Below are 25,032 nucleotides of genomic sequence, written 5' to 3' on the forward strand. Positions count from 1 at the left end.
TTAACTTGAGGATATTTACAATGACTAAAAATCGTGTAAGATAGAAAAAATCTATTTTTCTCGTAAAACCATCCAAAGAAGTAATCATGTATTACATATGTACATAAACACTTATAAAACAAATACATTTCATTTTTCTTATAAAAAAATAAAATTGGTGTACATTAAAAATTCAATCTATAAATACAAAAGTATAAAAATATAAATTTAAATTGATATTAATAATAAAAACATATATTGCTGTTTGATAACAAATGTGGATAATTATTATGGACTGTACCAAAAAATGTATCAGATATTTCAAGTACAACTGTTGAGTTTGAAAAACATTCTTAAAGGCCTCCGTTGGTTTTTAGCATTAAAAAAACAGACATCAGAGTATTTAATACGAGAGATCTGGCTCAGTATCGATGATCATCGAAAAATAGTATAGTGTAGATAGGTGCATGGGTTATCTAAGCTACCGCTACATCCGTTGCAATATATCTTACGGATTATTGACTAACACACCTCCAGTACCGCTTTTTAATGCATCCTCATTAAGTATTCACCTCTTCAAATTTACAGCGGTATTGATCACCAACATGCTCAGTGTTAATCTCTTTATGATTTCAATATTTTCAATGGGATTTTCTATAATAAATAGGTATGCGTTAGTTATTGCTACGCTTAGCATACGTGCAGCCAAACGCAGAAGGATAGACCTATCAAATTATATTTACTGGCATATTTTAAATGCAATATACAAAGGATATACCAAACGTTCTTGAAAGAAGTTTTCTTATTGAATATCTCTACTTGATAATCAGTGACAAAAAGTACCTAGTCATAGATATTTTAAGGTAGAATATATGGTTTTTATTTAAATTGCAAAATAACACTGTATTCACTTAATCTCTTTTGTTTGCGGAATAGTGCTATTTGTATTTACGGAGTTAGAACCGAATTTCCTTTGCGGTAAAGTGGACTCGGACTGACCTAAGCCTTAAAATCCGTTTTCGTGCAAACCTCTTGGTAAAACACCGTGAACGGAACGCAGTGTATTTATCTAAAGGCACGTATCTTAGCGTGCAAACATGGTGTGAGAAAATATTATTACATACACGAGACTACTTCAAATTTGCGGACATGTAATTAAGAAAATGTCTTTTTTTAAATTTATAAAAATTGTATTGGGTTTTGAGGTAAGTACAAAATGAGCTGTTTGCGTATCGCTCTGAATCTGAATATGTTATATGTAAATTTAAATAAAACTAATTTTATTGTCATGTTACTATTTTAAATCAAAGAAAACTAATTTATTCATATTACACTTGGTCTTTTGAGATCATCAGAAAATCTGAAATTAAAAATGCCGAGAAATTCTTCTTATGTTTATGGCTAATTCTTTTACTACACAGGCCGTTCGATTATGGAATGATGTACCGCTTAATATAAGACGTGCTCATTAACTATTTTTAAGAAAATGTTTATGAAATGTTTACTAGGCTTGTGCTTATTTATCATTTTATTCGTTTTTTTTCTTCGTTCCTTGTCTTTCTGAGAAAAGTGCGATCCTAGTCAGTTTGATGTTTTTGTTTAATACCGTATTATATTTATAATTACACTTTTACGTATTTATATTTATGTATGTACGTTTGTGTATATGTATATTTTGTACACATTAACTAACCATTATTTATACTTCTACTATTTCCATACTATGATTGTCTGGAAGAAATTGCCTTCTGTGATAAGATTATTAAGAATATATTCATATGTATTCTAGCATGTATAATAAAAATTGTTCACTAAAAACTTTGTATGATTTTACAATACACTGAAACTAATAAATTAGAAGATAATAATCTTAATAAAGTAAAAACTAGCTTATAGATTGTTTTGAAGAAAAGAGTTTGGAAATGGATTGTTTTAAATACTGTATTAAGGATTTTCGTGAAATTGATCAGTAAAAGAAAGTGTTTACCTTCTCATACCTCGTCTCGTCTTATACCAGAACAAATTTGCCAATTCAATTAGCTTAATTTTAAATTATAGGATTTTATTAGAAGCAGAAGGCTTAATTTGTTTCTATTTTTATATCAAATTAGGCTGTTCTAGCATTCTTCTCGCGATGTAAACACAATAAATAATCCAAATTTAAAATGAATAATAAAGTAATATAAGTAGATGGGAGAATAAAATAAAATTATTATACCATACACAAGCAATATTGTCGCATATATTTATTTTGCTTGACACTTTCGTTAAAAATTTCACCAGGTATACGCAAGAGATATTTATAATTCCATTCGAAATACACGGAGTTGTATTAAATAAAATTTTAGACTATATTTCAGAATAAAATATCTCTTTAATTCAAAGAAATTGTGATTTAATGTTTATATGAAAGATGTAAATACTCACTATTAGAATATAAACCTCTTACAGAAAGAATAAATATAAAAATAATTCTTGAAAAGTTTCTCGCGTCAGAAATAAAAGTATTTGTAACAATAAAGACTGCTTATCCACGTGAGAGGTATTTCGGGAAAATATCTTCAATTGTTTCGAATATAAAGCTTAGTTCAACAGCCTGTCAGAATGAGATTAATTTTTTTTAACGTACGTGTAAATTTGTACTTTGATACACATACGCAAATTCGAATTTTTCTCAAAGAATTCAAAGTTTTTTTACTGTTTTTCATGATAAGAATTTTACATTTTTGGCTTAAAGTCAAAGCGTTTCAGTTTCTATTCAGTTAACACTTCCGTTGAAGTTCTGACACCAGCGTTTGGCGTTATTCCAACTTTAAAAAGAAATTCCGGCACAATTTCTAAATTAATAATATTCAAAAACCTATAAACTTTAAAACGCCTCTTTACTTCAGTCGAACGAAATACATTATCATGAGAAAGAGATAGAGATAGATTTGGATTAGAAGAATATAATATAACTTGTACGTAGAAAGTGAAAATTATTAAAATTTTAAGAAATTTAGCGAGGGATGGGAGACAATGTGTGATATGAAATGCTGTGAGAATGATAGACAATATGAAGGATGTCGGAGGGAAAATGAGAGATAAAAAAGATTACCATAGTCAGGTTTATATCCCTGTCCCAAAAATGGCACGAGAGTCCCCAATAACGCAGCCATTAAAAAAAAACTTGTGTTTCTCAATGATTGAATATTATTATTAAATCCATGTCTATTTATAATGATGTTTTGGTAATTCTTGTGAATTCCGTCAAATTAAGTTCTCGATTTTCACATCAATTGTCCAAGATTTCTTAGTCAGGATTACTATTACAGTAATTACCAGGTTTACGAAACAATTGCCGAAGGATATTGTGATACCAAATTCTGTATTACAAGATCCTTTGTTCACCACGTCAATAATACTCTGATATTCGAAGCCGAGGTTTTCATCAGAACATGGGGGGGGATACATATAGTAAGTCAGTCATGTAGTGGATATGATAGAGTACTATGAATACTGTAGCGACCTAAAAGAACGCACACAAAATGGTGGTACCTTTAGTAACGTAAAAATCGCACCTGAATTACGCGAGCGTTATTTGCCTGCGCTGGCGCATCGGTCGACTTCTGCTATCTCCGCTCCGGCCGCCGCTCGCCGGCCTAGCTATGCTCGGGCGCTAGATGCAGTCTTCTCGTCACCGCGATTTTTGCCACTCATTCGCTTCGCCGTAAAATCGTATTTATTGTTTTTATCTATAACTAAAATTAATTTTTACTCTTTCGATATGTACTGTGCTAAATTATAAATTAAACCGTATAATAATCAAATTTATTCGTTGTCATTTCTCATCCAACTATCAAACTTATTACTTATCGAACAAACAGACGTTAACCATATTTACCTAACATCAATTAGTCACTAAAACTAAAGACGAGGGCTCTCTCTAGAGACGGTACGGTCCATTACATTGATTTTTTACCAGATTGAGAGGCCACCGAGCTCTTAAATAACGCGGTTGGACGAGAGAGGTCCTGAAATTGGTCTGTCACTCAGTACACGTTAAGGATTTCGATTCAAGTGTACCTGATATGTAATCACGACTTGATCGGTTGCTGTTACATTGCTGATAGACGATTAAACTGTATAAAGCCACATTATGTTTCTAAAAAAATTCAAATTGTAGAAAACCAGCGCAACATAGAACGTCAACCTACAAGATGGACAGTCTTTATTCAGGTAATTAGAAATCTGTAGGTAGGCTTTTATTACTAGATTGATGATAATGACAACCGTAACATTTTTTTTAAATGTCCCCCGCTTTTGGGAACCTCTCATTCAACATCTGTCTAGAATTCACAGGAACAGTGTTTTACTAGATATTAAGGGGACCGGAAAGTAACGTCGCTTTCTTAAGTTAAATTCACACGACTACATTTTTAACAATTTTTTATTTCTATCCAATAATATATTCACCTTTGTATCAACGACCTTTTACCATCTAGCATACAAATTTTTAATACCGAAGCGGTATTAATCAAGCAGTTTTTCTTTAAAATATGTGGATAGAAACGACATTATTTTCTGACCTCCCATTAGGGAGATGAAACGAAAATGAAAAAAATATTAATTTTTTTTCATTTTCTTTTCTTATTACTTTTCTTTTCTTATCTCTATTCTCTTACTTAATCCTTTTATTTTCTTCACATAATATTTCACTCCTTTACCTTTTGTGTATCCTCTTGGACTGCTTTTTAACATTTTCAATTTTGTTATTTATTAATCTGTATTTTTAATACTTCTGCTTATAGTTTTTATTTTCTTCGACTTTTACCTTTTATTCTTGTATCAAATTTTTTAACACTTTTGTATCACCATTTTTCTTTAGTTTTCCAAAGATTGGTATTTCTTGATATTTCTTATTACCTTACTATTAGCTTTCCTCTTATTCTGTTAATGAAGCTGTATGTCCTTCCACTATTCTCTTCTGCAACCGAAACTGGTAGCCTATACTTTGCACCAAATGCTGAACTGTCGGTGATCATGTGCGCCACGGTGTGGTCCACCACATGGTCACAGGCGCACGAAGGACTCTCCTTGAGTTTAAACCTATGGAAGTACTCAGCGAGTTCCCTGTACCCCGTACACATCTGGACAAGTACCGGCGAAGCACGCGGTAGGATGAGACGGCGTTCGGGAAAAAAATCCGCGTCACCGAAGTCGTCATGCCTTTCACGTACCTCATATTCCATTCGCCAAGCGTTTCCAGCCTAATTGTAACATTACACTCTTGTTTTCGCTTCATCAACTATGGTTAAGAAGCTGAATTTAAACTCGTAATGTACGATGTAGTAGAGATAGTAATACAAATTAAATTGTATACAATATGCAAAACAAGGAGCCTAACTGGCGGTCTTATCGCTAAAGGCGATTTCTTACAAGCAACTTGCATATTATTACATTTACGCTATTCTTTGTTCTTAAAGTTGAGCTAATTTATATTTTGATTGATTTTTAGTTTAGAACTCTTATAATAATTTTGTCACCAATTTTCTTCTCTTCTTTCTTAACTAACTAACTATATATATATATATATATATATATATATATATATATATATATATATATAAACTCTGATGTATTAGGATTTTATTTATAAAAAATGTCATAGTTATTATTAATTATCATAAAATACGTTTATATGTACAAAAACAATGAGGCTTGACCGGTAATAAAGCCCGTTTTAAGTAAACAAGAAAATTCGTGGGTTGTACAAACATTAAACAATCTTTATGTGAAGAAAAAAAGTAGTAATGTTATAAAGAAGATAATTTAATTTTATTAAAACGCGTGACATAACATTCTTTATCATAATAAATTGGTTTAATTCAGATTATAAACATTTTATTTCATAAATAAAACACGGGGATAGGCATGGAAGTTTTTATATATGGCGACACTAGTTGTTAAAGAATCAAAGTTTTTAATTACCCGTTTAAAGTTATCAGTGTGAAATGTTTTATAAATTTTTATTTATTCAAGTGGATACGCGTCAATCCAATAGCTTCTGGCAGTACAAAGGCAGCAGAAACAGACAGGAGCTAATAATTAATTTTATTATTTAGTAATTTTGTATTCCGAAAACACTTTTTCCAACTAAATTATCATTACTATCGTTTACACTTTACATTGATTGTTTTAGTCCAAAGACGCCCACTGCATAGCATAGGCCCCCTCCAAATATATCTACTAGGAGATGTATCATAATAACCGTACTTAGCAGGCAGGTTACCGATCGCAATGTGGTATTATGGTACGTGTAGAATGCCGTTACCCATCCTCTGGAAAAATGCTTTGTGAGCAGAGGAAATCATAAATAATTGTTGCACTGTAAGTTATATAACATTGTATCCTGGGAATTGTACCCGTGATGTACGCTCGCAAGACCTAGGCATCTACCACTGAGCTATCACTGATCGTTTGACGTTACAATAATTAAGAAATACTTATAATTATAAATTGTAAACAAATATTATTGTACATATTGTATGCGGGCGCGAGACCGGTTATTTGTGGAAATTTTTGGAGGAGGCAAGCCTGCTGGGTGGACATGAATCAATGAATTATCGTATTGCTTGTTAAAGATAGTCACAACATCAACTATTATGATATTTATTAACTCTGTATTTTGTTAAAGATCTAATTATATTAAGAAACAAATATTATATATAAAATATACAAACTTTTTTGAACCATGATCATAAAAAAGTAATTTTAATTTAGCATAATACCAATATGCTATTCTTAATCACAAAGAGAATAAGCTGTTTGTTTATTTTTTAAATAAGTACTACTGATAATTTACTTAAGCACGAATCTTACGTTTAATTCCTAAAATATACACAGATAATATATATAACACAATTTGCATTGCTTCATTGTAATATTAAAATCAAAACATGATACAAAAGTTTTTACGATCTACTTAGTTTCGACATAATTTGCTATAATGATGTCAAACGAAATAAAAACAAACATTAGGTTTATGGTATTGAACATAGCAGAAAATAAATATTAAACTGGTGCTAAACGCACTAAATTTAAACGAAATAAAAATGAGCATTAGTTTTATATTACTAAATATGGTAGATAATACATATTAAATCTAATGTTAAACGAACTAAATTGAAACGTAATAGGAATAAACATTAAGTATATATTATTGAATATGGTAGATATTATATATTAAAACTAATTTTAAACGAACTAAATTTAACCCTTAATAGCCTAGAGTTTCAATTTTGATACCAATCTTTTAAACCGAATGTTCACATTACTATTAGTTTTTTTATAGGTTGGCTGTACGTATTTTACTGTTGTATAATATTCTTTCCAATGAAATTAAAAAAAAAACTTTTTTTCCCTTCATCTAGACTCTCAAGCAAACTTAGTAATATTAAAAAAATCACTTTCGTAAATCAGGCTATTAAGGCTTAAACGAAATAAAAATAAACATTAGTTTTATCTTATTAAATTGCGGTAGAAGTAATAGTCACAATATAAAATGTACAATATAAATAAACCATATTTGTCCACATATATATCATAGATTTCTTAAACTGGTATATAAATAAGATTCCAATTCAACATTCGTATTTGATATACACCGGATAATAAAATTCATATAATCAAGATAACCAATTTTGTATTATATTCATACTGTATATTCGTAGCTTAAAACCTTATTGAAATTTTTTGTAGAAAATGACAGACGGGATTAATAGAAGATGACATAAAAGAGAGAAGCAAATGGCGGATGTTTCAATGAACATGTTTTCACGTAACTAGATAAGGCACGGATAGAAAAGAAAGAAGTTTAGTTGAAACAAGAATTTTAGGCGGACATGCCGCCATGTGTTTTGATATCATCAGTTGTTTATTTATATCTCTATTTATTTATTTTATGTGCTAAATTTAAGCGTATCGTCTGCTAGTAGATCATTCCGGCAAAATATCATAAAATAAAAAAAAATTGAGTTCTTAAAAAAAAGTTATGAATTCAATACTTTTATTCTGCATGTATCTAATTTTGATTATAGTATATGTCGTCGGTGTCGTTGTTTGTGTTATCTGTGGAGTTTGGTAATTACAGTATGATACTATGATACGCAGAGAACGCTGCTACATTTCCTCTAAAACTTTGCGAGTAGTGACAATCACATGTAATTAATTCACAAAATGTAAATTGAATAACATTGGATCTTAGGAATCAAACCCGTGACGTATGATTACAAGTCCTAGTCCTCTTCGGTTGGGCTACCAATACCTAAAGAATAATGTCTGTTACATATACGAATCACGTAGTAAATTAAAATACCTGTCAGTTAGGAACTATTGTCATAAATGAAAAGCACAAAAAGTCGTGTCAAGATATATACAAAAAAAAGTTTGTGTGCAATTACGAAAGATAAAATTTTCTTAAGTATATACACTACGTATTACATTCAATATTACATATATTGTTTCTAAAAAAAATCATAAATTTAAAAAAGTATTGATAGGCACATAATTAATGCAAGAAATATGAATAAGCTTATTATCGTCTTTAAAATGAAATATATCATTTATGGCACGTGGTATGTGTATGTACAACATTGAACAAAAATTTCAGATCTACCTCTGGGGAAATTTTAAATTATTATTAAAACATGTTATTGAAATAAGTATATTATTTTAACCTAGTATACTATACAGATGTTAATGTGTGGAATTAAATATTGTCGATGTTACTCAGGAAACTAATTATTACATGGACTCGTACAACTGTATTTGTAAAGAGCATCTGTTGAGTTTCTCGCCGGCTCTTCTTAGCAGAACTGTCTTCCGAACCGGTGGTAGCTTTCTGTAGGAATAACAATGCCAACATTTCATGTTGATCGACGATTCCAATGTCCTTGTAACAGCCTTTTTTTAATAAAGATTATATACATTAAGAAAAAAATAACCTAAAAATTGAAGCAGAAAATTTATTTTTGTAAATAAAGTAATCACTGTGAAACATGTTTAATTTATTTATAATTTCTATTGGACTGCGACAAGGCAATTTCTTTTGCCAGTATATAAAATTTGACGCCGGCGAAAGTATTATCAATGGTGTAACTCTTCAATATGTGCGAGTGCCTAAGCGTGTTTGTTATAACTCTATCATACAGGTAATGTGAAGTTATGTCGTAATAAAAAACAGTAAAATCTTGTTTCTTGTCCACTTAATATTTTCCTAACTCAGTTTCACACGGAGATAATTTATTTTAAGATAAAACATTATGAAGACATGTGCTTCCTAACGATGTAAATATGTCGGTGGATCGGACTTATTCCATTTTTTAAGAAAAATACTTTATCGCAACGTTGTATGAAGATATGAAATAGCAATGTATATTTATTTAGTGGTATATATTCAAATATATTTCATAAAAAATACAAAAACCATCACACATTACACTGTACGTAATGAATCACAATTTCTCATCTAAAAAGGCGATTACAACAGTTTTTTTTTTTAATGTTTCAAAATTATTATCTGTTAACTGATTTACAAATTGTGAGATTAAGATAAATATATTTTAAGGTACATTAAACGCTTATATAAAGATACATTAAATACTTTTTCAGTTTAAACTATAGTTTACTAATTATTACGTTTATTTTACTTTTAACTTTTATTTTTATAACGACAAAATTGATGGGGTAAAAAATATGCACATAATAGTATTGTATATTTATGGTATCGACTGTAATTTATTAATATTTTTTTATATTTGTATATATATGAAAACCTTTACATGGCCCGCATTATAGCTGCAAGTTTTCAAACGATAAATAAATAAATTATAAATATACTTTCAATAAATATGTAGTAGTAACTTCAGAAAAGGTTTTAAAAAGGGAATCGTCACCACTGTCGATGTCCCGATTGTTATATTATTGATTATATATCATGTAAAATCTTTCAAAGAAATATTTAACTGTATTTCATATTTTATCTTATTAATATTCTCGGACAAAGTATGATGGCCACTGTTCTTACGAGTCGTTACATAAAAACCAAAAAGTATAAAATAAATTCTTAGTATTAATAATTTATTAGAATCAACATTTAGAAAAATAAAACGAGCTTATGCGGTACAGCAAAAGTGGAACACGACAAATTCAGGCATTACATAGAGTGCTAAGCAAAAGTTTATGTTGCGATTGTTTTCGTTTGCCGGCGCTGTGCACTTTTCTCTAAGAGAAACATTTCCGTGTTAACTTTTCACTTTGCTTTGTGTGAAAACTTCGTGACGGATGCTAAATGATACACAGGGTTTCAATTATCTAAATAATTTAATGAATTTTAACTCAAAATAAATGAGTTTTAGCATGTTTTTGGATGTTAAACTTTTTAAACTATGAGACTTTTTAATAAATTATTTATTATGTACACTATTGACTGAATTACACAGATATAATACAAATAGACAAATTATAGGTGTTACGCATATATGAAAGTCTTAACAGGTAAACTCACTTTCGCTCAACGCTCCATGGATAACGCTATGCTCAGTGTAAAATAGTGCAACCTTTAAATTATTATGACAGATGACAATATTTTGACAGCTGTCATGTTTTGTGTTGAGATTTGATACTGTTGCAATAAAGCGAGCATGGAGACCACTTTGGCGTTTTGTTAAATACATTGTGAATCATGTCCGATTATAGTCGTTTAATACAACAGAATTGAAGGAAATTTATTAGACTACTAAAAATAATTCTGAGAGATTTTACCAGAAATGAAGAGATTCGTAGACGAATGAAAATAATCGTCATAGCCCAGCGGATTTATAAGTTGAAGTGATAGGGGGCATGTCACATAGCGTGAAGAATAAATGGCTGCAGCGGCTGTTCTGTGGCGGAGACCACGGACCTGCAAGTGTAGTGTAAGACGCAGGATATAGGCCGCTTTCAACCAATCCTATTGCAAAATTTATAGAGAGGTCTACATTCAACACTGTACGTGACGTGGCTAAAATTATGAATTATGACGTGTATAAAGTGATAGTTCTTATCGATCGCTCACCCGCCTGCTAAGCGTGGCGATAATGGTATATCAAGGGGATATACCATAATGGTAATGATTGAAGTAAATCTTTGGGTGGGGCGTGTTCCTAGCAATGAGCGTTTTTGAGTTGAAACGACGAAATGACGAGGTACGGTGGGTGGAGTTTAAAAATTTTAAATTGCTGAAAAAATCATAAGAAAACCGCTAATTTTTATTAGAAAACCATATAGTAAGCGTAAACCTTATAAGTGTATAGCAAACAAATATTTTACTCCAAAAAATAACCACAGAAAGTTATATACACAAATAAAAATAAAACGATTCGTTATATGAAACATCAAAATGAAAACGTAACGAAATTGCTGCTAAGTAATAGTATAATACGAATATATAAACTTAATTTGTAATTAGTTGTTGTTAATTTTCGTTATATTTATTCAATTGGACTGCTACAGCCTTATAACATTTAACAGTACGAAGTCCAAGTAGCTACTTTTAAATATAGTTAACTAAAAGTAGTGAAACTGTCAGCTGTGTTTCAAGATTACTGACGTGATACATTAAGGTTTCTAAAGCCTTAAATTTGTAAATGTATACTTCTAAAGAATAATGGGGCACCATATTAAAAAATTTATAGTTTCAGAAATAATTAATTACGTATAAATAATGTAGCAAAAAATAGTTTTAAGTCTCGGGTTACTGCATATTAAAATTAATTATTGTTTACTTACTAGTCCTTACAGACTATACTGCTAGAAGTTATTGGCTAATGGCATTTCAATAGAAAAAAATAAACAAATGTATAATATATATTTAAATGGGCGTAAAGCATTAAATTATTCATATATATTTACAATCATCCATTAAATATAAACTAAAATAAATAACACAGTAAGGATATATAAATTTTTTATTAAGTGATTCTTTTGTTTTGATTCCGAGTCAAATTTAAATTTAAAAAAAGAATAAGTCAGATAAAGAAAATAGAGACGAAAATGAAACTGGACACGTTCAATATTCATTAGGCTGCTGTGAGCTACGTCGTTCTATGTACCGTATCCTTTCTTAATGGTTTGACGTAGTTAAACAACAGGAACGAGGCCGAATTTGAATTGATCTATTAGCAAGTCAGACCTTCGACGCTTTAAAGGACTAGTTGAATTTCCTTTCTAGTTAAAAATTTTAAATTTATTAAATTTTAGATGCGTTCTTTCATTATATGTCTGCACATATATGTCTTTGTGTATGCGTACACGTAATGGTGTTTTAGTAATCGACATAGTCCGATAAATCGGAAACATTTCTTTTTTAATGGCCATTGTTATTGGATGCCTTTCGTAGACTATTTAAGACGTATTTTGGGTACGGAAAAAAAATTTAATTTTTTTTTTACTTTCTTATTTTATTTCCTCACTCTTCTTTCGTCCTTCTCAATTTATCTTACTCTTTTTTACATGACATAATGTTTCATTCCTTTTCATTACATAAGCATTTTTTCTTCACCATTTTCCACTGGACTGCTTTTTATAATTTTTATTTCATTTTTTGTTTATCTATATATTTTTAACATTTCTGCTTTAAAATATTTATTTTAATTTATTATTATAACTAATAATCATAGGTTTTGCGTTTTCTTGTCTTTTATTACTCTACACATCACCTACCTGCAATATTCCAGGAAGGCCTAGCGGCTTTCCACTTGTTCCATTAAGAAGGTGACGTTGCCCCATTCTAATAGGTAGTTTGAAAGAGCAAGCCATACGGTGCGCAAAACAGGTAGCGAAGGACCCTCGGTTTTGGAGGTATGACCACGGACTGGCAGGCGCAGCTTAGGTAATCCACTCACAATGTGGACAGACGACCTTGTTACGATCGTCAGAAGACACTGTATAAGTTTTCAAATACTACTATCGGAAATCTATGGCGAAGGCCTGGGTCTTACTGTGGACGATCTACGGCTGAAATGATAATGCAGATGATATATGTCTTAAGTAAGAAAAGGACCAATATTTAGCCATTTCCGCACATGCAGTGGTAGTCATATAACCAATTAGTGCCAAACACAGAGTCACTAATCGGTGTAACATAACTACTGAAAATGCCCCGTGGAGGGGTGAAACACGTGTTGAGTGATTTGGCGGTGGCGGTTGTGTGATTCACATTGTTTGCCACATACGCATTTATCAGTGGGCTGGCGGGGCGGTGCACATTGTTGCACGACTACCACTGCATGTGCGGAAGTGACTAAATATTGGTCCTTTTCTTACTTAGGATGGACTTCCGCAAGGTAACGCCTGATTCCATTAAAGATACATGTCTTATATTATAATTTAAAAAGAAATACTTGACCGTCCGATAGGTAAGAGGATATGTAAGAGGTTGCTTTGGTGGATACTACCGCGGCTTTATCCACAGTCAAACAGTAGCTACTAGTAAATATATATTTTTTAAAGTTAAGTAGATAACAAAAAAAAACTGTGCTTATTGAATTGACTTAACGTATATGTGATATTATGACACAAAAAAAAACAAACTACTGTGTCATATCCACACTTTATTATTAAAAAACGTAATTCAAAACTACATTATAAATACAAGAATACATATTGTATTTAGATAACATAAAATACATCTGTTAGTAAATTCTATCTTACATGTTCAAATATATTTTATAATTAAACGAAATATTGTGTAAAATTTTGGTACACGATTTTTATTTATTTGTGAACATATTTGTGTAATAATATTGACATAAAATTTTGATGTGAAATTTGTTATGATTAACACTTTCAAAAATAAAAATAATTCGCCAAACGTATTGCTAACCAGAATACTCCGCTAATACGAATGTATTTTTTGTTTCATTATAGTACGATTAATGATAGTCCAGCGGTAGAGGACTAAGATTCGCGGCTTCGATTCCTAAGAAATCTTATATAATTCACACTTTTTTCTAATAATTATATGGGATTGTCACTGCTCATAAAGAAGATCATCCAGAGGATGAGCAGCGTCCTCTGCGTACCATAATACCACACTGCGATTGTCAACTCGCTCGTGGGACCTTTTATCAATCTGTTTTGCGCGACTTATGGCTTGCCACTTCAACTTCTCAATCCGTCGGGCTATATACATACACACAGATACTTACACGCACATTTTTTAATTTATTATACTTTATTGGAGATAACAGTTACAAAAGGCAGTAAGGAAATACCAACTAAGAATCTAAGAAATATAAAATTAGTTACAATTGTTACCTTATAAATATCTCACTAATAACATTTAATGAATCAAAGTCAAACAATAATAAAACAAAACAAAAAAAAAATACCAAACAGGGATCAATAATCCAGCACCAGTGGCGTACCTAGAACTTTTGCCGCCCGGGGCGATCTCCAGTTTGCCGCCCTTTCTATTATATGTCAATCAAATAGTGGTTTTTGATTTAAAAAAATATTAATATATCACTTCAAAGTAATCATACAAACTTTTCAAAAGAAATGACATTTATAAACTGACATCAAAAAATTTTAGTTAGGAAAAATTGCCGAACAAAGTCGTAAAGATCATTTTCTCTTTCTTGAATTAGAATCCAAAATTTACACTAAAATGCATTTATATACACCGAGGAATAATATTCGAAATCATAAAGTTAATCATAATTTATATAAATCAAATATTAAACTTATAATAATCATTTATTATTCAAGAAAGAAAATAAATTTGAAATTAAAAAGTTGCTTTTTACAACTATAAGTAAATATAAAAAATGCCGCCCCAAGGTAAGTGCCGCCCGGTGCGGACCGCACCCCCCCCCCCCCCCCTAGGTACGCCACTGTCCAGCACATTCCGCAGAAAAAACAGTAATAATTACGAGTCACAGCAAGAAGTCACATTCCAATGAGGTTTTAATTGCATTGCATATACTTAACAACGAAGACAGGTTAAAATACCAGCAGGCATTGACTGCTATTGCTTAAATAATTTCTCGTTGCGCCCCTTCAAATGCTGCATTTCCATTTGCGAGCCGCTTTGAGTGCGAAAATGCCTGCGCTCTAATTTTCGCTTTGCTAGTCTAGTTCCGATTTTAGGCTTGTCAAATAACTTTTACAGTCTACGAATAGTGGCATTCGTTAGGAGATACATTAGCACATTCATATACACATATGTGCTTTACGATGTTACTTAAATAGGAAATAAAAAAATCATATTTACCGCATAGAAATATCAATTTCAAATATTTTTATTTTATTTTTATACATTCATCCAAAAACTATTCGTAACGCATTAAATATCTTGCAGATTCGATTACTTTTTGATTTACATTTAATTGAGATTTATAGTACGTCCAAACATTTTTGATCCTTGAATCTTTACAAGATTCGCCTTATATGAATCATACAGTCTTACTAAACATTGGCAAGTTGGGGTGGCAGTGGCCAGTTTACATAACTTACTCTACAAGTGGCCGCTTGGGTCTTTAAGTTTCTGAAGTGAAGACCGGCAAGCATGGTGAAGTGTTACCAATTATAAGGTCTGTCGTCCTTGGCAATGTCGCTGGAATACTATGGATGCAAGCGGTCTTATTGGAAATTTATAGGAGAGGTCATATTCAGCAGTCAATGTTGTAAAGTAATGACGACGATTTAAAGAAAAAAAAAAAACGAAAGATAACCTTACTATCGCAACAACCCTATGGAATTATACGGTTTATACAAGATGACTATATTAATATATTGTTTTTTTAAATTCTATTCAAAAAAAAAAATTGAAAAAAATTTAATTCAATTTTTTATGCTCATTATTAATGAACTTTAAATTGATATAAGCAACTTTAAATTGTAAATAAAAAAATAGAAATATTCTTTATTCGAATAGGCTTTTTATTACAAGCACTACTAAAACGATAATCAACATAATATGTCGGCTTTTTTGTCCTTACCGATGGCTTGGAAAGCAAGAAATTTAACAGTTGTTCTTTACAAATATAGTTTTATAATTATCCTTGAATTCACGTGGTAGGATACTACATAGATAGTTTTTATACAATGGTATTTTTGTATATTAGCTGTATATATAAAGATAAATGAAATCCTTGCACATACCTAATCTCAGAAAATTAGAGGAAATCTTTAACAAAAAGAAAAATGCTAAAAGTCTAACTAAGTAAGATTTAAATGTACTCGCCAATCCGTAATAGCCTAACGCCGTAAATCTTTCTTTTATTTGTAACGAAGACTTCTTCCCTCCATTTAGGGAACGGACTTGATATATTGTTCTATTCAATGTGCAAAATTTGAAACGTTCAACAAAAAAAAAACGACATGAAATAAAATATATTTAATTTTATCATTTATAAAAAATTCCAAAAAAAACTAGTCAATGCAAGTACATAGATTTTTAGTTTTCGTTGTTGGCACAACGGCTTTTTCACAAAGCGAGAATATGGGTCGTATATGAATTCACGACAAATAAATTTCACTGTTCGTTTTGAAAGTTTATATGAAATGACCATACGAAAGCAGAACTATAAATACTAACAGATTAAACTCCGTCTTCTATCATCTTCATTTCTCCCTCTTGATGATATGAAATCGACTTAATCTATTTTTAACTTCAACTTATAATCACACTGATGATTCTTTAGTAAAAATTGTTTTATATTAAGGTCGATCAATATTAACTTGCGGATTAAATATTTAGTCATTCCTTTATCACTTTAACTTCTAACTTCACCCTTTATTGTATATTGTGAATAATATGATCAAATAAAATAATTTAAAATGATAAATTTAATTTATAATTTATTTAAAAAAGTACCTAGATCATCGACTTAACTTTTTTGAAAAATTGCGACAAGCAATTTAAAGTGAAAGAAAATTGGCAGTGAACGGTACACATCTCTTGCTTGTGTACCTTCAGATACTTGGGACAGAAGATTCTCGTGTGGAAATGTACACTAGGTGTTCCGACATAATAAAGGTCGATAGAAGTAGCTGGATGCGGGTTGCGAAAGATAAGTCATCGTGACAATCTTCGGGAGATAGTAATCAGAAATTAAATTTATGAGGTACTAATACGAATTTTTATAACGCTTTTGTCACTATATATTCTTCTTCTTCTTCTTCTTCTTCTTCCTTCCCTTTTCCCTTTATTTGAGGTCGGGTCTCCTTATCAATTTGCGCCAGGCCACTCTATCCTGGGTTGTCTCTGCATCAAGTTGAAGGGTGTACAGTTCCTTTCTGATATTAGACCACCACGTAGATTTTGGACGCCCTCTCCCTCTTGGGAATTCTGGGAGGCTTAAGGCAATTTTTACCACGTGGTCATCTGGTTTTCGTTGAATGTGGCCATACCATCGCAATCTATTTTCCTGTAATTTGCTGGGGATCGGAGCTACATTAACACGTTCACTGCGGGCCCAATTTTGAAGAACTTTCAGCTGGTGCGGCTGAGGTCGAATCAGCCTCAAGCTGAACTTCCTAGTAGTGCGGTTGAGGCCTTTTCTGCCTCATGTTCATCAATATTTTTTTACAATATTGAGTCAATGCTTCGCAGAGATAAAGAAAGCTATATTTGTCTTTGTCATACCTCATACGATTGAGTGTAAACAGCCGCCGCACTAGAGAGAAAACACGAGTTTTACGCGCCGCACCAGTGCAAAGTTTACCATGAGGCTGAATCGACCTCAAGCCGTAGTGAACGTGTTAAACGAACCTCTAATATATTCGTTCCGTATTTTGTCCATTCGGTATAGTGACTAGTTTCTAGTTTTTGTCACTATATATTGCGTAATACATTATTTCTGATATCATATTTTTTTGGATAGGGCGTATCATACACTAATTGACAGAGAACGAGAAATAAATTCACCCGTTTTAAGCTTCTACATCTATAACCAATCATACTGTATAACAACATTAAATAGTAAGAATGATTAGTATTCGTGCTCGGGCATACCATTATCGTCGGCTAGACATAATAAAATCTCAGTGAAAGCGTTGATCGACCTTAATGTCGCTTTACTAGATATTACCTTCAGTGATCCTAGTAATGACTTATATTTTTTATTATAATACCTCGAAACGAGCAAGCACTGGCCTTATATGCTATTAAGGTTGTCTGTTCGAAATATATACACTCGACCCTTAAGAAAGAGACGCAACCTTGAGACATGATGGCCTGGCATGTTAGTCCAATAATTTAATTAACAAGCCAGAAGACGTGTGAGCATTGCTTCTATACAACTTAGATTACTTAAACAAGTTTAAGTTAATACATTATCTGCCTTACGTAATCTAATTTTTTAAAATTTTATGGCTTTCTTCTAGCTAGTCTTATAACGTTATACCTAACCTTTTAAGTAAGAAAAGGACCAATATTAAGCCACTTCCGCACATGCAGTGGTAGTCGTGCAATAAAGTGCACCGCCTGCCAGCCCGCTGATAAATGCGCATGCGGCAAACAATGCGAATCACACAACCGCCACCGCCAAATTACTCAACACGTGTTTCACCCCACCAGAGTAAACTCTGTGTTTGGCACTAATCGGTGTAACATAACTCCTGATGATGCCCCGTTTTTTTTTTGCTAGACTACCACTGCATGTGCGGAAGTGGCTCAATATTGGTCCTTTTCTTACTTAGGATAGACTTCCGCAGGGCAACACCTGATTCCATTAAATATCTAACTTTTTGACTTTATTGACTGAGCTGATGGCTGTTTCGAATAATTATCAACTCTTTTGTGCACGACTATATATCGTATCGAATAATAAATGAGTACATCCGCAGAACCAAACTTAGAGACATAGTTCGAAGAATTATTCGTCTGGAGTGACAGTTGCCGGGTCACATGTAGGAGGTACTTGCAGTAGGCTGTTGGGGCCGGGAGGTTCTCGACTGGCGATCACGAACCGGTAGACAGGGTGGACCGTAAACATAATTAAGGTTGCGGGAAGTCGCAGGATACGGGCAGCGCATGACCTTTTATGTGGGTGAAGCCTTTGAATAAAATCAGGTTTCCATCGGTGACATGAACGAATTTTATTAAAAAATATACCGTATTAGGTTCGTTAATACACTCCGTGTAATATCTAGTTTTAAAGAAGTTTATTAAATAAGATCTTGTTAAAATGTTCTATAACAATGTGACGAATTTTTAGATTATTAATAAAGTTTGGGAATAAATTTTTCTACTACTGTATTAAATATATCATGAAATTTCCCACAAAAAACTCCGTCTGAGTTTCTTATAGGCTTTTTACAGATTAGGGTACATGTGCCTCGTAGTCTTTAGTAAATAATGCCGTTATAGTGAACCTTAAAATGATCGACATTGTTAATGTTTCCAACTAGATAATCATATGAATACATAATATTCTAGCAATTCTGTTAAGAGTGAAATCTCAATTACGTGACCAGATGAAAAAGAAACATAACTTAGCAGTTAAATATGCAAAAATAGTTATAACCTGTCAGCATAAGTGAGCCAGTCATTGTTTCAATACTAGTCTGCACTATAATTCAACCAATATGTCAACTAAGACGTATCTAACATCATTGCCGGAAATATAGTGATAAATTGGTCTTCATAAGGACTTCTACTATTATTGTCCGTGACAAACCGTAGTCATTCATTTTGTACAAATAGCACCTCTTTATACTAAAGTTCATGTTGGTAATTGGCCGTCTTTTTTGGTTTATTTTTTATTTGTAAAATTTATCCGATTTATTTAAACCGTGCTAATTTAATATTAAAATAACGAGTATTTTAATTATCCTGTATATAGCAATGTTCAGTAATAAATTTAGATTAATAATCTCTTAATTTGAACATAATATTTATGTTTAGAACTATACGTTTTCTAATATTTTAATGCCCTTACAGTTGTTGAATAAACACTTTTACAGCGTGTTCTTGTATCGTTTATACCCAATATTTCAGTTTCTCTCACACATACTCAAAGACACGCACATGAGCAGTCGCTCTTACTGAGGATTTTTTTATTAGGTGGTCTAAACTAGTAGACTATATATACTACAAACTATATACAAAGTATTTATAAAAAACTAAACCAAGCGTACAACTTTATATAAGTGAATACTTCATGAATAAAAAGTAAAAGAGACTAAGTTACATTGTGATTAACAATCAAATATTATAGATTGAAGTTATCTAAAATATTTATTTATCTAAGCGTATTATTATAAAGTTTAAAAATGCGCAACTTTGGCGATTGGTAACCATAATAAGTTCACCGTGCTGGCAAGTTGAAAGTCAATTTGTTCTTAGTTAATTATAACATTTCATTTTATTACTCTTAATTTTCCTCAAGTGTTCATTAACATTTTCAATGTTCTTATCCGAAGGTTGGCGTTGCTCATGCGACATAGTTATTCTAACTATAGTAGGCAGCAACATTTAATCATTCCTATGTTCGTGTATATCTCATAATTTATTATTCATCGATTGTAAAAAATTTGATGTTTTCATTAAATTCTCCTCTCGTCTTTATAAAGGTCTTAAAAATGAGTAGCCAGTATATTTTTACATGAATCGATATAAAATTTTATAACTTTTGCAATTTATAAATTCCTTACTGAATAATGGACGTGATAAAGCTTATTGAATTTTCCTCTCGCCGCTGGTGAAAAGTTTAGGAAAGTTGGGAGAACCAGACGCTCGCACGAGAGTTGCAGAAACGTGACATCGTATTAAGACAGAAAAAATATTTAAGTATCTACATAATACTCAAATGATTACACACGAATCATTATTCTGATTCTAGATTAAATATACGATAAGCTTCTAGATTTAGTTCTATTACTATCATCGTGAAGTAGACGATACGGGAACTTGAAACTGAGTTTAGTCCGCTTGTATCTCTAGTATAGATTTTTAATAAAAGCGGTCGGAAGCGGCCTGAATCAAGCGTCTTCGGACGACAATAACTAGGTTGTATCTTCATCTTACAAATGTACGTCGTAGATTGCACTTGCCGGTCCTTGCTCTCTACTTCAGAACTTTATGGCACCAGCAGACATCTGTTCTGCGCTATTTCGCCTGTCCACTATCACATCTAGTTTTCAATCCACTAGGCTATTTCGGAAACTTTAAACTGTCTCTAAATTTTTTAATAATGCTAAGCTTTGAATAATGTTCATTTTTTTTTAATTTTCATGTCTAGACTTGACTTGTAATGGTACAAGAAAACTATTCCTATTTTCTATGCGAAATAATAACTAGTAATGGGCCAAGAAACCAAAAAAACATATGTACAAGATTATTACGCTGCAAAGTAGATAACAAATTTAATGTAAACCTAAAAAATATGCTCTTGATTCTAAAAAAAGATGGAGTAAGTTTTAAACTAGAAAGATTTCTGAACTTGAAACTCGAACCGCGGAATGAGCTGATTTTTTAGCTTGTTCAGCTATCTATGATCTCAACGCTTTCTTCTTTAGTTTTATAATAAAAGTTTGACAATTTTTTTCAATTTTAATTCATATTTTAAGTGAAAGTATAAAAATTTAAAGTTCTACGTAAAATCACTTCATTGAAATTTAGGAATAGATTTTATAGCTTGTTGTTAAAATTTTTTGTTTATACGCACATGAGGGCCAAACAACAACTCGATTAATTGATATTTATAGATTATATCGCACTGAAACATTGTCTTTCATGTCGAGCTTCATTGGAAAGCTCAATGAGTCTTGGAGATTAGTATGTTCAGGGTTACTTTACAGGATCGAAGATGGCTACTGGAGCCTTAAGGTTTTGAAGTGGAGACCAAATTGAACTAAATTAAACAGTCAAATGACAATTCAAATTGTCGATAGCGCTTACATCACTACTGTGCGAATTTTTCAGTATTACATCTGAATAAAAATAGCTGAAATATATGCTGAAAAACATAAAACAATTTTAAAAGTTTAATTCAAAGTACGCAAGCAACCTCGGCTTCGTAAATCGAATAAGACATAATTATTAAAAGATTATATTGAACAAGGATTTAATGTTAATAAATATGAACAATTTCCCCTTTATGTATTTTACGCTAAACAATATTCAGTTACGTCCTTTGGGACAATGATACTGTTACCGCAACCTTTCCTTTCTTATTTTACGGCGTGTACACAATTTTTCATGCCAGAACTTTTTAATTTTACTAACAAAAGGCAAAAGTTTAAATCCACTGTGTTAGTAAATTTTATATCATTCCCTGAGTAATATCGAAAATTTTTTTTTTTTTTATATTTTATTCTTATTCATGAGCTTTTGATATAGCTGTCGTGGTAATGGGAATTTTTTTTTTCTATTCCGAGGCATTTTGCCAGCACCCATTACATGGCGATTCTATCACGACTTTCCCTTAGTCTGTTGAGAGTTGTCGACCTCTGAATCTAGAGGACTCTCAATTTTACTAAATACACGTTAATTAATAAGGAAAATCGTAATAAAGTTTTAGTTAAAGTTATATCATAGTGCCACTCCCATAATTTCTATGCGTATAGCAAAAAAATAGCAAAAGTGGCTAAAAACAATAAGAAATAATTTAAAAAGTAAATAAAACAAAAACTATGTAATCTGTGCTAAAATGTTAAATAATAACCAAAATATTAGACGTAAAATAAAAGATAAGATAAAGTAAAAATAATGTGATGACCAAAAACTGTGATAGTAAGGAACAAGGTGAAGGAAGTGAGGCGATGATGATTGAAATTGTAGAATGTAAGTAGAAGGAAGATAGATCAAGTGAAGTATGACAGAAAAGCATGGAAATAAATAAAAGAAAGTGAATCATTAAAAGATAAAAGCGTTCCAATAGCAGAGACCATTAAAAAAACTTTATGTGTATTTAAAATTCTTTTGTTCCAAATAAATGTTTAATACATTAATAAGATATATATTAATAGTGGTAATATAACAGAATCTGTATTAAAATAAAAGAATTAACCTTTTGACATTGAGTAGTGAATATTCAAATCGGGTTTTGCATATTCATAACTCCGCTGTGCATACTTACTGCTATTTCACTTAGTATTACTTTACATATGTAAATCCTTAAATTATTTAGGCGGTATGAAATTTAAATACTTATAATCCCTGCTCTTTATAATTCTCTAACTTAGTTTCCCTTTTAAGTTAATCAATTTTATAATAAATTGCGATGTTCTTTTATTGATTTTCATCTTTATTCTGTTCTACTCTTTCTATAGAAGTTGTTAAGTTTGATGGTGATCAGCTAGCGACCTTGCGACAGCTTCATCGAAATGAGTTCGCCGAAATAGAGTGGTCACTGAACTATAATCTATTCTGTTCTGTTACTGTTTATTGTATTCTATTCTACAATGTAATCAAGGTCACAAAAGTCGCTGGTTGCGCACTGCGCAAGATATTAAATGTAGCGATCCCTGAGGAGGCCTAGGCCTTGCACCAGACGTCTGTTGTCTGACATAAATAAATGGATGAACGTCTATTTCGTGGATGTAGAACTAGCTTGTAAGCGATCGCTATGCAAAATAAATAAAAAATTAATTACGAACACGGTTTCATTCGTAAAAAGGGTGTTAAAACGTTGTTATTTTTTTTGTTTACCTGTATCAGAATATTTTTAATAACTCTCCTAAGTTTATTGTATTTTTGTTAAATTTTTCACACAAAATTTTGTAATGAAATATTTTTTTGCTTTACTATTTGTGTCTGGCTGTTTTGGATGCCATTAAAAATACATTTACATTTTAAAATTAAACAAGTTAGTAAAATTTTGTTATAAATTTTTTTATTATTATATTTAAATAAGTGAATATAGTGAAACAATTCTATATATTTTTACATATAAAAAATTAAAAAATACTTCGCGATTCGTCAAAAATGTACCGGCCTCTTCAGAATTCTTTAAGCAATGTCAGATTAAAATCATGAGAGAATTGCACAAACTATTTGACGGGTTTTTTTATCAGATGTCCCTGAAATACTACAGCCATGGCATCACATCTCATCTAGAAGATAACAAAAAGATCATCGAACAAAGGGCTGCTATGTACTATACAGTTAGATTAAAATAAACTTTTTTTTTATTTTATTTTCATCTCTAAACTGCACAGTTTGCACAAGATAGACGCTCTTATAAATTTAAACTTATCTAATTACTATTAGAACAAAGGATGATTTATGTTTTACACTTCCATGCTGTTATGTTATAAATAAAAGTTTTAATTTAACTTGTTTACAATGAATACTTTGTAAGAAAAAAATCTGTTCTTTAGAATGTAGCTAATGTGATTGGTTACATTTCGTACGAATATTATTTTACTCAATATAATTGCGACCAAAAATTTTCGAATTTTTCTTGGAAAATATTTCATTACGCATAGTGTCCTTAATATTCCTTCGTTTCATATGTCTGGTTAGATTTTTATTCTACTGATTCCTTTAATTTGTTTATATAATATTGATCAAAAGCTATATTATATTCTTCTTAAACTAGCACTGGAAGCATTTATCTCAATTGATTATAATTCGACTGACACTTTAATTTTACCATTTCGCTCATAAGATACATAATTAATATGATTTTTAATTATTTCAATTTCAATTTGAAATGCCTAAAACAGTTTTCTCGATTTGTTATTTCATTTATTACTTTAAAATTAAATTAAAATCAGCATTTTAGATATTCAAAGTGTTTAAAGAAACACCCAAAAGAGTTATTTTTATAAAAAATAGACTTATTAATAAACTTAGCGTTATAAAGATAAAATATACCCTCATATTGTAGATACAAGTTAATTTTGTTGTGAACCTCGACACAGGCAGTTCGGAATTGTTTAGCATATTGGCGGTTCCGCGAAGTGATGGGGAAATCTCTTGACACGCTTCTAAATATGTTAAGAAGTACCCGGGCGTCGTTTAAAGTTTTATCATAAAGCTTTGCTCCGTGTAGAAAATACCGCATAACAACATTGGTA

This window comes from Battus philenor, unplaced genomic scaffold (genome assembly GCF_028537555.1).
Source record: "Battus philenor isolate CCGP_79_NKW_IND1 unplaced genomic scaffold, ilBatPhil1.0.hap1 SCAF_4, whole genome shotgun sequence".
Classification (NCBI taxonomy): domain Eukaryota; kingdom Metazoa; phylum Arthropoda; class Insecta; order Lepidoptera; family Papilionidae; genus Battus; species Battus philenor.